The 13,875-nt window shown below is 36.3% G+C and overlaps 1 protein-coding gene across 4 annotated transcripts in view; it reads left to right on the top strand.

Annotated features, from left to right (window-relative positions):
- Positions 1-13,875, top strand: part of LOC105834028 (tubulin polyglutamylase TTLL4) — a 201,703-nt gene that overhangs the window by 68,147 nt on the left and 119,681 nt on the right. The gene's annotated exons all lie outside the window — the stretch shown is intronic.

The following is a 13,875-nucleotide window of genomic DNA, read 5'->3' as shown; positions in this document are numbered from 1 at the left end:
TATTTCCTTTTCTATTTTTTAAATAAATACCATGATTATCTTTCTCTCACGGTTTGGGCAAGATAGTCCATGACATTTCGGGGTGTTTATGTACATATTTTATTAAAAAAGACGAGAATTAAGTTGGATAACTAATATTTTAATTTGACATATCATATATTTTTTAGTAATGACAATCAGTTAAATTGATCCTAAACTTGTGTGAACATTTAATATTAAAAATGTTTAAAAATAAAATTAAATATGTGATAATATGTGGCAATAAAACTAAATATGTAAATTATAAGTTTTTTTATTCTATAAATGTTAAGTAATAAAAAATGTGTAGCCAACTGTTCTATAATACTATGGCCATCTTTTCTCTAAAAGTTGTGAAAGATGGCCAATGTTATGTAGCTGAAGCTAGCAGCCAAAGGCAGCAGCCAAACGCCGAGCGGTCAGGGCCGACGTCATATAGGCGTTTTCAGAAGGCATCATTCGATCAAACATTAAAAATTTCCTGGTTATGGGATTTTTAACGAACTTTGAAAAATGTACATAGGGTTTAATCATTATAAGACATAATCGATCATGCTTTACGGAAAGATATTTCCAAGAAGCCAAATTTAAAGGAAATCGTATTTTGCGTTTAGGCGTGAGGCGCATGAAACGATAAAAGTTAATTAAAAAAATATCTATAACAATTAGGAAAATACACGTCCTCCCGCGAATGATCGATCAGTCGATTGTACGTTACGAAAAAATGTTTCTACCCAAATTTGGAGGAAATCGTATTTTGCGTTTAGGCGTGAGGCGCATGAAACGATAAAAGTTAATTAAATAAATATTTATAACAATTAGGAAAATGCACGTCCTTCCGCGAATGATCGATCAGTCGATTGTACGTTACGAAAAGATGTTTTCAGCCAAATTTGAAAGAAATTGTATTTTGCGTTTAGGCGTGAGGCGCATGAAACGATAAAAGTTAATTAAAAAAATATTTATAACAATTAGGAAAATGCACGTCCTCTCGCGAATGATCGATCAGTCGATTGGACGTTACAGAAAGATATTTCCAGCCAAATTTGGAGGAAATCGTACTTGGCGTTTAGGCGTGAGGTGCAACAAACGATAGAAATTAATTTTTTAATTATTTATAACAATTAGGAAAATGCACGTCCTCCCGCGAATGATCGATCAGTCGATTGTACGTTACGAAAAGATGTTTCCAGCCAAATTTGGAGGAAATCGTATTTTGGGTTTAGGCGCGAGGCGCAACAAACGATAGAAATTAATTTTTTAATTATTTATAACAATTAGGAAAATGCACGTTCTCCCGCAAATGATCGATCAGTCGATTGTACGTTACGGAAAGATATTTCCAGCCAAAATTGGAGGAAATCGTATTCTGCGTTTAGGCGTGAGGTGCAAAAAACGATAAAAATTAATTTTTTAAATGTTTATAACAATTAGGAAAATGCACGTCCTCCCGCGAATGATCGATCAGTCGATTGTACGTTACGGAAAGATATTTCCAGCCAAAATTGGAGGAAATCGTACTTGGCGTTTAGGCGTGAGGCGCAACAAACGATACAAATTAATTTTTTAATTATTTATAACAATTAGGAAAATGCACGTCCTCCCGCGAATGATCGATCAGTCGATTGTACGTTACGAAAAGATGTTTCCAGCCAAATTTGGAGGAAATCGTATTTTGGGTTTAGGCGCGAGGCGCAACAAACGATAGAAATTAATTTTTTAATTATTTATAACAATTAGGAAAATGCACGTTCTCCCGCAAATGATCGATCAGTCGATTGTACGTTACGGAAAGATATTTCCAGCCAAAATTGGAGGAAATCGTATTCTGCGTTTAGGCGTGAGGTGCAAAAAACGATAAAAATTAATTTTTTAAATGTTTATAACAATTAGGAAAATGCACGTCCTCCCGCGAATGATCGATCAGTCGATTGGACGTTACGGAAAGATACCTCCAGCCAAATTTGGAGGAAATCGTACTTGGCGTTTAGGCGTGAGGCGCAACAAACGATAGAAATTAATTATTTAAATATTTATAACAATTAGGAAAATGCACGTTCTCCCGCAAATGATCGATCAGTCGATTGTACGTTACGGAAAGATATTTCCAACCAAAATTGGAGGAAATCGTATTCTGCGTTTAGGCGTGAGGTGCAAAAAACGATAAAAATTAATTTTTTAAATGTTTATAACAATTAGGAAAATGCACGTCCTCCCGCGAATGATCGATCAGTCGATTGTACGTTACGGAAAGATATTTCCAGCCAAAATTGGAGGAAATCGTATTCTGCGTTTAGGCGTGAGGTGCAAAAAACGATAAAAATTAATTTTTTAAATGTTTATAACAATTAGGAAAATGCACGTCCTCCCGCGAATGATCGATCAGTCGATTGGACGTTACGGAAAGATACCTCCAGCCAAATTTGGAGGAAATCGTACTTGGCGTTTAGGCGTGAGGCGCAACAAACGATAGAAATTAATTATTTAAATATTTATAACAATTAGGAAAATGCACGTTCTCCCGCAAATGATCGATCAGTCGATTGTACGTTACGGAAAGATATTTCCAACCAAAATTGGAGGAAATCGTATTCTGCGTTTAGGCGTGAGGTGCAAAAAACGATAAAAATTAATTTTTTAAATGTTTATAACAATTAGGAAAATGCACGTCCTCCCGCGAATGATCGATCAGTCGATTGTACGTTACGGAAAGATATTTCCAGCCAAAATTGGAGGAAATCGTACTTGGCGTTTAGGCGTGAGGCACAACAAACGATACAAATTAATTTTTTAATTATTTATAACAATTAGGAAAATGCACGTCCTCCCGCGAATGATCGATCAGTCGATTGGACGTTACGGAAAGATACCTCCAGCCAAATTTGGAGGAAATCGTATTTTGCGTTTAGGCATGAGGCGCAACAAACGATAAAAATTAGTTTAAATAATTTATAACAATTGGTAAATTACAAGTCTTGTCGCAAATGATCGATTATGTATTTTAATGACTAAACCCTATGTAAATTTCTCAAAGTTCGTTAAAAATCTCATAACCAAGGAATTTTTAACGTTTGATTAAATGATGCGCCCTGTAAACAACTATATGACGTTTAGCTCTGGCCGCTCGGCGTTTGGCTGCCAGCTTCAACTACATGTTCATGTTTCAATATTTTGATAATAAAAAATTTTTATTAAGTAATTTTTTTTTAATGTTGATAGTTTTACACAATTAAAGCTTCAGTGAAGTAATACACCAAACGCCATTAGAAAATAATGAAAATAAAAGTATGTTTTTTGCATTTAAAGAAAACTGGCCATCTTACTCGAGTTACCGAGGAGTTACCGAGGATCTTACCCTATATTATAATTTTTAGATATTATTTACTCATAGAGAATTAATGTTATTTCTTTTAAAAGCTAGCGCAGTCCAATAATTTAACGTCTCTTCATGACAGAAGCGTTTCCAGATGGCCGTTTGTCCATCCATTTAGTGTCGCAACAATGGTTCCGGGGGTCATCGCAAGTCATTTGTCAAAGATTACGGGATCCACGTCCCAAAATTGAGCATCGTCGCATCGTACGCGATGGAAATGTGAAACCGGATGCTGGGATTACGGAATCTTGCGAGACTCTTCCGAGGGAACACGGGAGACAGAGAGAAAGAGAGAGGAAAAAAAAGTATTGTAAGCACTTCCTGTCCAACATCGAAGTGACCCGTATAAAAAATCGGATAGTGAGGGGGAGGGAGACGGGTTGCTGAAAGAAAAAAAGCAAAAAAAAAAAATAATAGTAATTCGAGTTCCACGCTCCGAACGTGGCGACGATCTCTTCCGTGAGAGAGAAGAGGGAGGCAGGTGTGCCGACCTGCGTGTAGTGTTACGAGATGCCTAAAAATCCACGAGATACGAGCGTAACAGCGGTAGCGGATACGGCTAATGCGTGAATCGACCGAGTCCTTCGTGGTGGATTAGAAAAGGGCGGGTTAGAGTTTAATGGAGCGCAACAGGTGGACCGCCGATTCCGAGTCGGTTTCTCGGAAAGTATCGGACGTTTCGCGTGACGCGAGACCTCGCGTGACACGAGTGGCTTCTGATTATAGACACGTTCGATGCGATACACACGGGCTTGCGAGCTGTTATGAGGCATTTTTTTAGTTAGACGCCAACTAGGAAAAAGCTCGTTAGTCGCGATCTCTTATAGTTTGCACGAATCAATGCAACAAACACGCTTCCATCCCGTTTCATAGTGAATGAAGTCGGAGCAAATGTATTCTGAATAAGAAAGAACACTGATCAGTCATATCAGTGTAAATATTAGTTACATAGATCAGTGCATTTAATCTGTACGTGTGAATACTTATATGAACTGTTATATCGTGAATAGTTTCATTATTACAGTTATTAAATTAGTTTATAAATGTATAACAAATTTTCTTATTGTAATAATGGATAATAATTCATGTATAATTTCTTTAAAAATTTTAAATTGGTATATCTAAAGCATTTAAAAACATTACATTTTTTAAATAATGTTTAAAGATTTCAAGAGTTAAGCATAAATTTTGAGGAAAAATCTTGTGAACTTTTTCACGCGTTGTTTTGAGTTCTTCGTGACTGATCGCTGAACAATCACTGAAATATTTTTGATAGACGTAATAAAGAAGGTATCGAATAAAATAACACGCATGTATCATCGCGAGACATCGCAATGTCACGGGTTTCTTGTTTAAATAGTGTCCACCGCAGGTTGAAATCCGAACGCAATCAGCCCATCCGTAAATTCATCTAGAATATCCAATTTCATCGTTAAAATCTTAAATTGGGAGAAACCTTTCCGTTCTCAAATTGCGATAGGCAGGTAAAGATCACGTTTCAGACCTTCTCCTGTCTCTCTTCCCTTTCCCGGTCGGGTTATTAATCAGGCGAAACCTCTCGTTGTAACTCTGTGAAATTCAACTCGCGATTTATTGCGGTGAATCCCCGCGGCTGCGTTTCTCTGTGTACGCGGCGTACTCTGCACGTGTTGCGAACGTAATGCAATCAACATTATACGCACCTTGGGTAAGCGATATTTCGTCTTTCTGACGATACATGAGAGGCACGTATCGCTACGTAATATCAGTTTCAAAGTCCTTTCACTGCTGTTTATTTTTTTTTTGTTTTAATCAACGTTTATCTAAATTAATTTAAAAAATGTATTGATATATGTAAATATTTTGCATACAAGTTATTTAGCATTTATTTTAAATTGGAAATTTATTGTAAACAATTGTTTATTACTGGAAGAATCTGAAATTTTTGTAAGGAATTATTTTTTTCCTTGAGAATCTCTCTCTCTTGGATTTTTATGGAATTTTATTGATACTCAGATATTTTTAAAATTTAAAATTGAAATTTTTTACAGAATCATTTCTTTTATCTTTTTCTTGATAATAATATTTAATGTTGCTTTTTAGATTTTTCTTACACACCTTGGATATTTATTGTTAATTCTCGTTACTTTTACAAGTACATATAAAAATTATTAACTTTTATATATACTTAACATCTTTAAAATATTTGTACGATAGTATTATAGAACAAAAATGTATATAAATCTTATAATTAATTATAATCAACAAAGATATTTCAAAGAAAAGAAATTCCTGAAAAATCCAAGAATTCTTAAGAAATTTTTAAATAAAATATGAGCAAAGATTTTGTTCAAGAATAGTGTTATGTAAACATTGTTGTGATATGTAAATATAATTTGATGCAGTTTTAAAATTTTGTCTTTGTCTAAGTGAAGCTTTGAATGTTGAAAGATTCGGGATGGTGGGAAAGTTTTTTTTACAGAGTTTTATTCGTGTTTTGCGTTATTATGATGCACCTGCAGTTAGGCATCTTTTCACCGCTGCAGTACCTGTGAAAAGTCGTTTCGCTGAGAAAAAAACGAAGATGATACGATTTAATCCCGAGTCTTGGGTCGTAATGTTACGACGGCGCCGAAAGCATCGACGCTTGGATTCTTTTGACTTTTTTTGTGACGCGGACCCGTCTTTCCCATGACATCATGTGCGACTGCACGTGGTCAGTGACTTTTTTTCACACGTAAGGTTTCTCCCGAGAGCGTTTTTTTTCCTGTGAGAATGTGGCTAAAAGAGATTATCTATTAATAGATGTGAGCGTGTTCTGCTCTCGTTTTATACTTTTTTAGGTTTTATCTTTCTTCCGAATTCGGGGATGTTTTGAAATCTATGAGCCGGTGTTGCTTGTTTTTTAGTTGTCTGTATGTAACTCAAGAAAGACTTTTGAGTGCGATCTTGTAATAAAAGCACTATGCTCATATTTAATAACCATTACTGATACTTACTATATAACAAAAATATATTATTTTGCATTAGAGCGGAAGAAAGGGAAAAGAAATGCACAGTCTTTATGAATTAATTTTGCATAAATTAAGTATTTAATATTCTGTATTTACGTAGAGAAATTTTATGTTGTTTTCTATTATAAATAAAATCACTTTTAGGCTGGACCTTAGGTCTCGTATCTATTATTCTATTGTAGCTTCCGAATCTCTTTGCAAGATTTCGGCATTTTCAATCCGCACGTGTACGGGAATCAACTGATATGATACGAAAGCGCGAACGCATATCACGTTTCGATCGAATGTTATCCGATCACAAATGAGCGGAAGTGGTCATTTGAAACCGATAATAATTGGCCTGAATACGGCTGTGTGGTGCGACCACCATCGAACCAACCGTCAGTAATGCTCATGTGCGCAAAATTTGGTTTCTCCACCAACCTCTCGTTGATCAAAAAAAAAGCCTTACGTCCGTAATGCGAGACACACGTGGCTGAAAGTTGAAACGACTTCTTCTTTCCTCCTTTCGCCCTTGACAAATATACTGTCGGCCGACACACTCGCGCCTTGTCGCCCGAGGAAAGACTTTTCCCAACTTGTGCCGAGACAACCGTGTTCACATTTTCCATAAAATGTATATTTAGAACGGTCGTTGAAAACATTTGGATGGCAGATCGTCCTGGCGAAAGGTCGCGTTTTTACTCGATGCCCTTTTCCCTTATAAGTCGAAGTTCGCTTAGCATGCTTGTAGACAGGGGGTTGAATGACGGCACCGTAAAGGATATCGTAGGGGAGGAACGTATAATTGATGATGAATGAGCGTTTGCTTAATTTCTTCCGCGATCGTGCGTGAAGAGACAAATAGTTCGTTTGACAGGTTTCGTTTAACTTATTACTTCATTAATGACAGACATACATTTCGTTTCAATCTTATGACTATTTTATGTGTATGTGCATATTTTTATGTATTTGTTGCAAAATTAAAATAAAATATTTAAATAAACATTATGATATATATATAAATATATAATGGAGATTTATAAGAAAAGTGTAGCTAGTTGAATAAAGGTTTATTTGTCATACGAATCTAACTTTAAAAAAGATTGTATTTAAAATATTTTATAACAATATCATTTCAGAATATTCTGATTCTGAACATACACATTAATTTTTTTTTCTATTTACAATTTTTTTTCATTTCGCCGGTCTTTTTATTAATGTAATTGCGTGATAAAATGCAGATGCTTGTTGCTGCTGAGTACCGCGTCGCGTCTCTCAAGATAACCGAATTTAGAATCTCACACGAGGGAAGTTGTATAAAAGCGCGCGCAACCGTTGCTCAGTGGATGACACAGATAAGCGTGCTTCTACTTGAGACCCAAAGTGCTCTCCGGAGAGTCTCTCCAGAGCCGCGGTGCGCGAGGATACAAATATTTCTATCATTCAGCCGCTTCGCATAATGGATAGTGAGCCGACAATGGGCCCTTACGGCCGCGTTCCTTCGTACCTCGGCCGCCCTCGCGCACACAGTCGTAGACCCTCTCGAGATCCCTCTCTTTGGCTTGAAGATCAAGAAGATCGTAACCCGAAGACGTGAAACGGGGTCGTCGGTCGCGCCATTGGCCCATTATCCACTTAGTATAGGTTTCCTCGTGCCCAACATGTATATAGGTGTGCCATGAGTACCCCGACGAATCGCTACCTCTCTTTTCCTCTTCTTTCTCTCGTTTTCTACGGGGGTTTTCTTTAGTTAGATTTACGATTTCTCGTGCACGTGTTCAACAAAGGAATCGGAATCTATCTTGCCTCAAAAACCGGGAGATCGCGACCGAGGAGGCATTCGACCGCGATGTGTAGCTGAGGGACCGATTCTACCTCCCCTTTCTCTTTCTTCGTTTTTTTCCCTTCATATTATCTACTTTTTTTGTACGATCTGACCAGGATGTGTGGGAGGGTGGTTGTAAGCAAAAGGGCTCGTTGCTCGCTGGATAGATCGAGGGGAAATGTAAGAGAAATCGATGTCTAAATGGCAAAGGATACTTTTTTCTGCCACGTAACTGTCTTCTCGTAGAGCAATAACTACGTATGCACGCCGTCTATTTTGTAAGTGTTTGAGAATACGTTGTTATTTAAAAGATTTTTGCTACAAATTTTTACAAAATCTAATTAAAGAATACGATTCTATTGAACACAACGATTAAAATGTCGAAAATTAAAAAATTTGATTAACATTACCATTTTGGAATTTTAATGCAATTTTATCTATTCTTGATCTATTTTACTTTTAGATAAAAAAATGTTTTACTTGTAGTTTAGTTTTAACAATTGTTCTGTAAAATTTAAGAACTATATTTTAATTTGTCCTGGCATATTAAAAATTTTGTTATTACAAAAATGTTTTTTTGCCATTTTTATTTGCTTGAATTCTGAGGTTTATCGAAAAATCTTTCTTGTAAAAAATATCTTTGTTTACAACTCAGTCTCTCGTACGAAATCCGCAATGAAAACGGAATGGGTTTTAAAGTCGGATTTAAAATTTTGATTTGTCGTATTTACAGCTGGCTTTTGCTTGAAAGGCCAGAATTTGACGTTTAGAGTGACTTAATGTGTCTATTATCAGAGCCAATAAGCCAAAGGAGCAGCTGGCTGCACAGCTATTCCATCGAGCCTTCATTTCAAAAATATTTCCGTGGCTTCGAGCAAGAATAACATTTTGTGAAATTCCACTATACAAGACATGTTGGAGAATATTTTTTCTGCACTCGCATGATCTTTTCAACGTGTGATTTGATCCGTGGAAAGTCTTTAAATTCGGTTTTCTTTGGATTTAAATGGCGTCAAATAATACAATAATTGTTCCTTTTAAGAGTCGAAAAGGTACATTTTTAAGAAATTTGTCTCCCTATAATATTGTACTTGGGAACACCTTTCTGAATCCTCTGTCAGTTTGCCCTGCGTTCTTATTTCACTGTAATCCAATGGCGTAGCAACTACCTGAATTAGTTTAAATAATTGTTGATATATTGTATTTGTTATAATTTTTTTTCTGGAAAAAGATTATTTATGATGTAAATTAATTGGAAAAAAATTAATTTATATAGAAGACGTAAATTATAAATTATAATCGTAAAATTATCCCGAATGTAAAATAACGAAATTTTATTGAAATTGTTATTTCCTTAAAGCACTTTCAAACAGTTTTATGATAAATTTTATAAAGTGATAGATGATCTCTACTCTCACGAGAATTCTATGGCTGAAGCTTTTTACGTTTACGCTACTGAGATTAAGAACTTACACAATAGGATCGGTCGACCAACCTGGCTTTTGTGGTGAATAAATCAGAATAACTCGAAAATCACTCCATAATGTCAGGTTATCTAACAATGAACCGGTCCATTGATGTATCCTGACTATCTAAAGAAAGGTAAATATATTCATTTTAACAGTGAAATTGACGTAGACGAAAGAAGTTTTATGAATCCACGATTTTCGTTAATTCATGTACATTATATGTAATATGCGTACACTTTAACGTAATAATAACGCAACTGTAATATTTACACAACGTTTGCGTTATTCAATGTGAAATATTGAATTTCGTGAGTTTAAGTTTCTGAAGTTTCTATATGTTGAATAAAATAACGTATAAATTTTATTATATTTATTCTGCGTGCACGATTATAAAAATGGAACGCATTCCAATGCCAAGGCGCTGTTGACGAACACTTTAGAAAGCATTCCCTCGGCAACGGCATCAAATATTTGATAATATTTTCAAGAGTTTCGAAAACGTAACCCAATATTCTGCCACTTTGGGACGAGATTAGGGGGGTTCGGTGTGTATAAGAATGGAATTCTTTTATGTGGCGTAAAATCGTCGGGATTAAGACCTTTCTCCCTGTATGGTCGTCTGCCCATACAGTGATATCATGTTGCGTTCCCTACAGGCGTCACTCCGCGCACACCGTTTGGGATTAGATCCGCAAAGATCAGGACGATAATCTAAATGGAAAATTGTATTGAATCGTATCAGACATAATGCGAACATTCAGGTAGTTGGCCACCCGTATAATGATGGTTAATGTCGGTAATCTGATCTGCTGGATCCATTTTTTCCGATCCCTTGGATCGACCACCGCCCGAAATTTTTTTTCTTCAGCTCTCACGTACTTTTTTTGTCCCACGTGTGCAGTAATCTGTCATGCGGCGACAATCATCTCGACGCCGCTAACTGCGGTGCCAAGAGATCCACGTGTTACAAGCTCGGCACCGAGGAGATACTTTCGGACGATTACGGTGCAGGTGCAGGAAGTCGCGTAATCACTGTGTCCATGCTTTCGCAACAATTGATTGAGAGATGCATTTTTCGCGGTTACGCACACGCTTTATGCGACAGAAGTGTGGAAAGTGAAGGGTGTTGCAAAACTGTAACTTTATTACCTTGCTAACATTTGCTTTCTAATTTTTTTATTTAGAAAATATATAATCCAATATTATTATTTATTATAATTAATAAGTTGAAAAAATGTTGTTATAACAAAGTAATAAATAAAATAATTGCGAATATCTACGCGCGTTAAAATTTTAATTGTAATTTGCATCTCTCAAATTTAAGTAGTTTTTCTTTCCTAGGAAATATGTTTTTACATACAGACTTTATTAACTTATTTTTTAATTATTTTTTATTAAAAAACACTCATGTTTTATTCCACTTTATTAGTCCTTTTATTTTTTTAAAGGGCTCAGAGCCCTTTCGATGAACGTGCCATCTATCGTTTAAGGGTGAAACCGTATAGCTTAGGGCTAGTTTAAGAGCCCTGTAGCAGATGGGGCGACAAACTATGCTAAGGAAATAAAAGAATTTCTGCTGCAGGGTTGATTGATCTGCGAGTCATTTAGATCTTGCAAACTCAGATTTGAACTCCATGCACTGCAGATATTCACATTTATACATTATATACTATCCATATACATATAATTACGTATAAGTACGTATTTTTGTGAAACATAGCAAAATGAAAATTTGTTAATTTTAAAAATATGTATTTGACGATGAGAGGACGATAACAGAAATTTTAGAAACTTTATAATTAAAAAATTCTTTTTATATTATTCAAGTTAGATAAAAAGAAAAATTTTTAATAAAAATGGAAGATGCACAGAAGTATGAAAAGAAATTGCGAAACATAAAAAGAAATTTGTTTCTTTTCTTTTTTTAATAGTAAATATACCCAATGCATTTTAATTTTTATTCTTAATTTTTAATACTTAATAAATTATTATGCTATTCCTCTCTAAGTTTATCTATTAATTATTTATAATTAAATATTATAATAAATGCAGTAGTTTATTTTATATAAAACGAGTGATTTGACTATGATATTAAAAATACATAAAACTTAGAGAAGATATAAAGGAGAATGGGATGCAGGAAAGTGGGATGTAGGAAAGTGAATCAAGATTATTGCATCATCACACATTTTATTCGGTAAATGCGATTACAATAGTAACTTAAACACAACGCTAAAGTTGGATCATGCGGTCCAACTGTAAAATTCAAACGAAACGAAAACGATAATACAAACAAACTGTGATTAGATACAAGTGCGATAATATAACTAAAGATGTGCAAAGACGAGATATAAAAAAAGAATTGATAAATACAGATTCTGTAAGACAAACGTACAAAATGAACAAAATTCCAGCACGCTAAAAATTCATTTTTTGAGAATGATCAGCGCAATCGCAGATCTATTCGATCTTGCTGCGGCTATTAATTACCTACGTATCACAAAGTATCGCTAGAGCTGTGATTCGTCTAATTAATCTAACTTACACGCGTAATCTACAATTATGTACGATTTATCACAGTTTCGCATGTTTATCTTATCTTCATCTGTCTATCGACGTGTACAAATTAATATTGCAACTAATGGAAGATACATGTATATAGTGAGATCAATATCACGCTTAAAATTTTCGCACGATACATTTTGTTTTGAAGTCCTTTAATCATACACGAACTATTTATTAATATCTATTTACTAATATAATAATATAGCTAATATCACAGATACTTTTAATTTCTTTTCTGCTAATATCACAGTTCGAATTATTAGTAAATTAAAAAATTATTAAGAATTGTCAATCTCTCCCGCGGTAGATGTTATCACAGTTTTGATGCTCGCGTGCAGTCTATAGCACGTGCGTGTACAAAAAGACATTTCTTCTTGATGATGAATATCACAGATATTCCTATTACAAAATATGCACTGGGCGGCCTATGATTTCGAATCAAGTTCGATCGACTCTAAACTACGATTTATTCTAACCGCGTATTTATGATAAATTATCTACTTGCGGATCTAAGTGTACTATCACAATCGAGCAATTAATCGATACATTGTGTTATACGTGTGATAATATTGCACAGGACCCTATAGTGCTTATTAATTTAACTAATCTACCGCGGATTCTTAATCAGTTAAAGCTCCGAACCAGAAGTTAATTGGAAAATCTAACTTAAAGTACACGAATAAAGCTAAGCGATTTTAAGAACTACGAAAGCTACCTTTAAGTCCTCGTTACGCCTTGAAGAACAGCTCCTGCGATGATCTCCGGACAGATCTTTGACAGGTGGTTCATCGTTCTCTGCCAAGCTGTTGCTCACCGGGTTGACATCCGTAGTCGTTATCGTTGAAGTCACCGTGTCTCGGATTGACCGCTATTCGCCAGACTCTCTCTCAGCTCGTTTTCCAAATTCTCGTTTGTGCGATTTCGCGTCTCCTCTTGATCGATGATCATTGTCATCGTAAAATTTCCGTTGTAGGGAATCTTGAATTCTCCCAGCCGATTTTTCTGATTGTCCTTGAAGTCCCGAGTCGCGGTCCCATGGCGTAATCTAGCACACCAACTCTTCAAGTTCTTTAGAGTGGTCTTGACAGCCCGTCGAGCCGCCGACATGCCACCGCTGTCGATGGATCGAACTGGACCGCCGGTGGGCATCACGATGTACGTGATCTTCATGCTGGCGCCGTGAGTGAATGCGTGAGTGAGTGAGCGAGCGGCCGAGAAAAACCGGTCGCGAGTTCTGCTGAGGATGCCGTTGGTGGACTGGCAGCCGACCGGCACTGCGTCTTCTCGATTGCTCGAGGACTCGTTACTTGGATATGCGTGAACGAGAAAAAGAGAACGAGAGAAAGAACTCTCGGATTCGGATGCGGAATAAAAGAGAGAAAGAGAGGGAGAGAAAAAGAGTGAGACGGAATGGCGTACACGTGCACGACACGAGGATGGGTGGCGAACCGGTCGGTCCTCGTGCCACGTCTTCTCTTCCCTTTTTCTTTCGAGACCGCGCGAGTATGAGTGGGTGTGATTGAATGTGAGCTGGGATGAGAACAGCTCGGCTTATATAGCCGAAGGGCCGCGCATGCGTCTGGCACATGCGGGCGTCAGAGCGACGGAGGGTGGAGGCCACGTTTTTTTCACACAGGTATATGTGCATCA

The sequence above is a fragment of the Monomorium pharaonis genome, chromosome 2, assembly GCF_013373865.1.
Source record: "Monomorium pharaonis isolate MP-MQ-018 chromosome 2, ASM1337386v2, whole genome shotgun sequence".
NCBI classification, from domain to species: domain Eukaryota; kingdom Metazoa; phylum Arthropoda; class Insecta; order Hymenoptera; family Formicidae; genus Monomorium; species Monomorium pharaonis.
The sequence above is the reverse complement of the archived record's forward strand: the minus strand, read 5'-3'. Positions and strand labels throughout refer to the sequence as shown.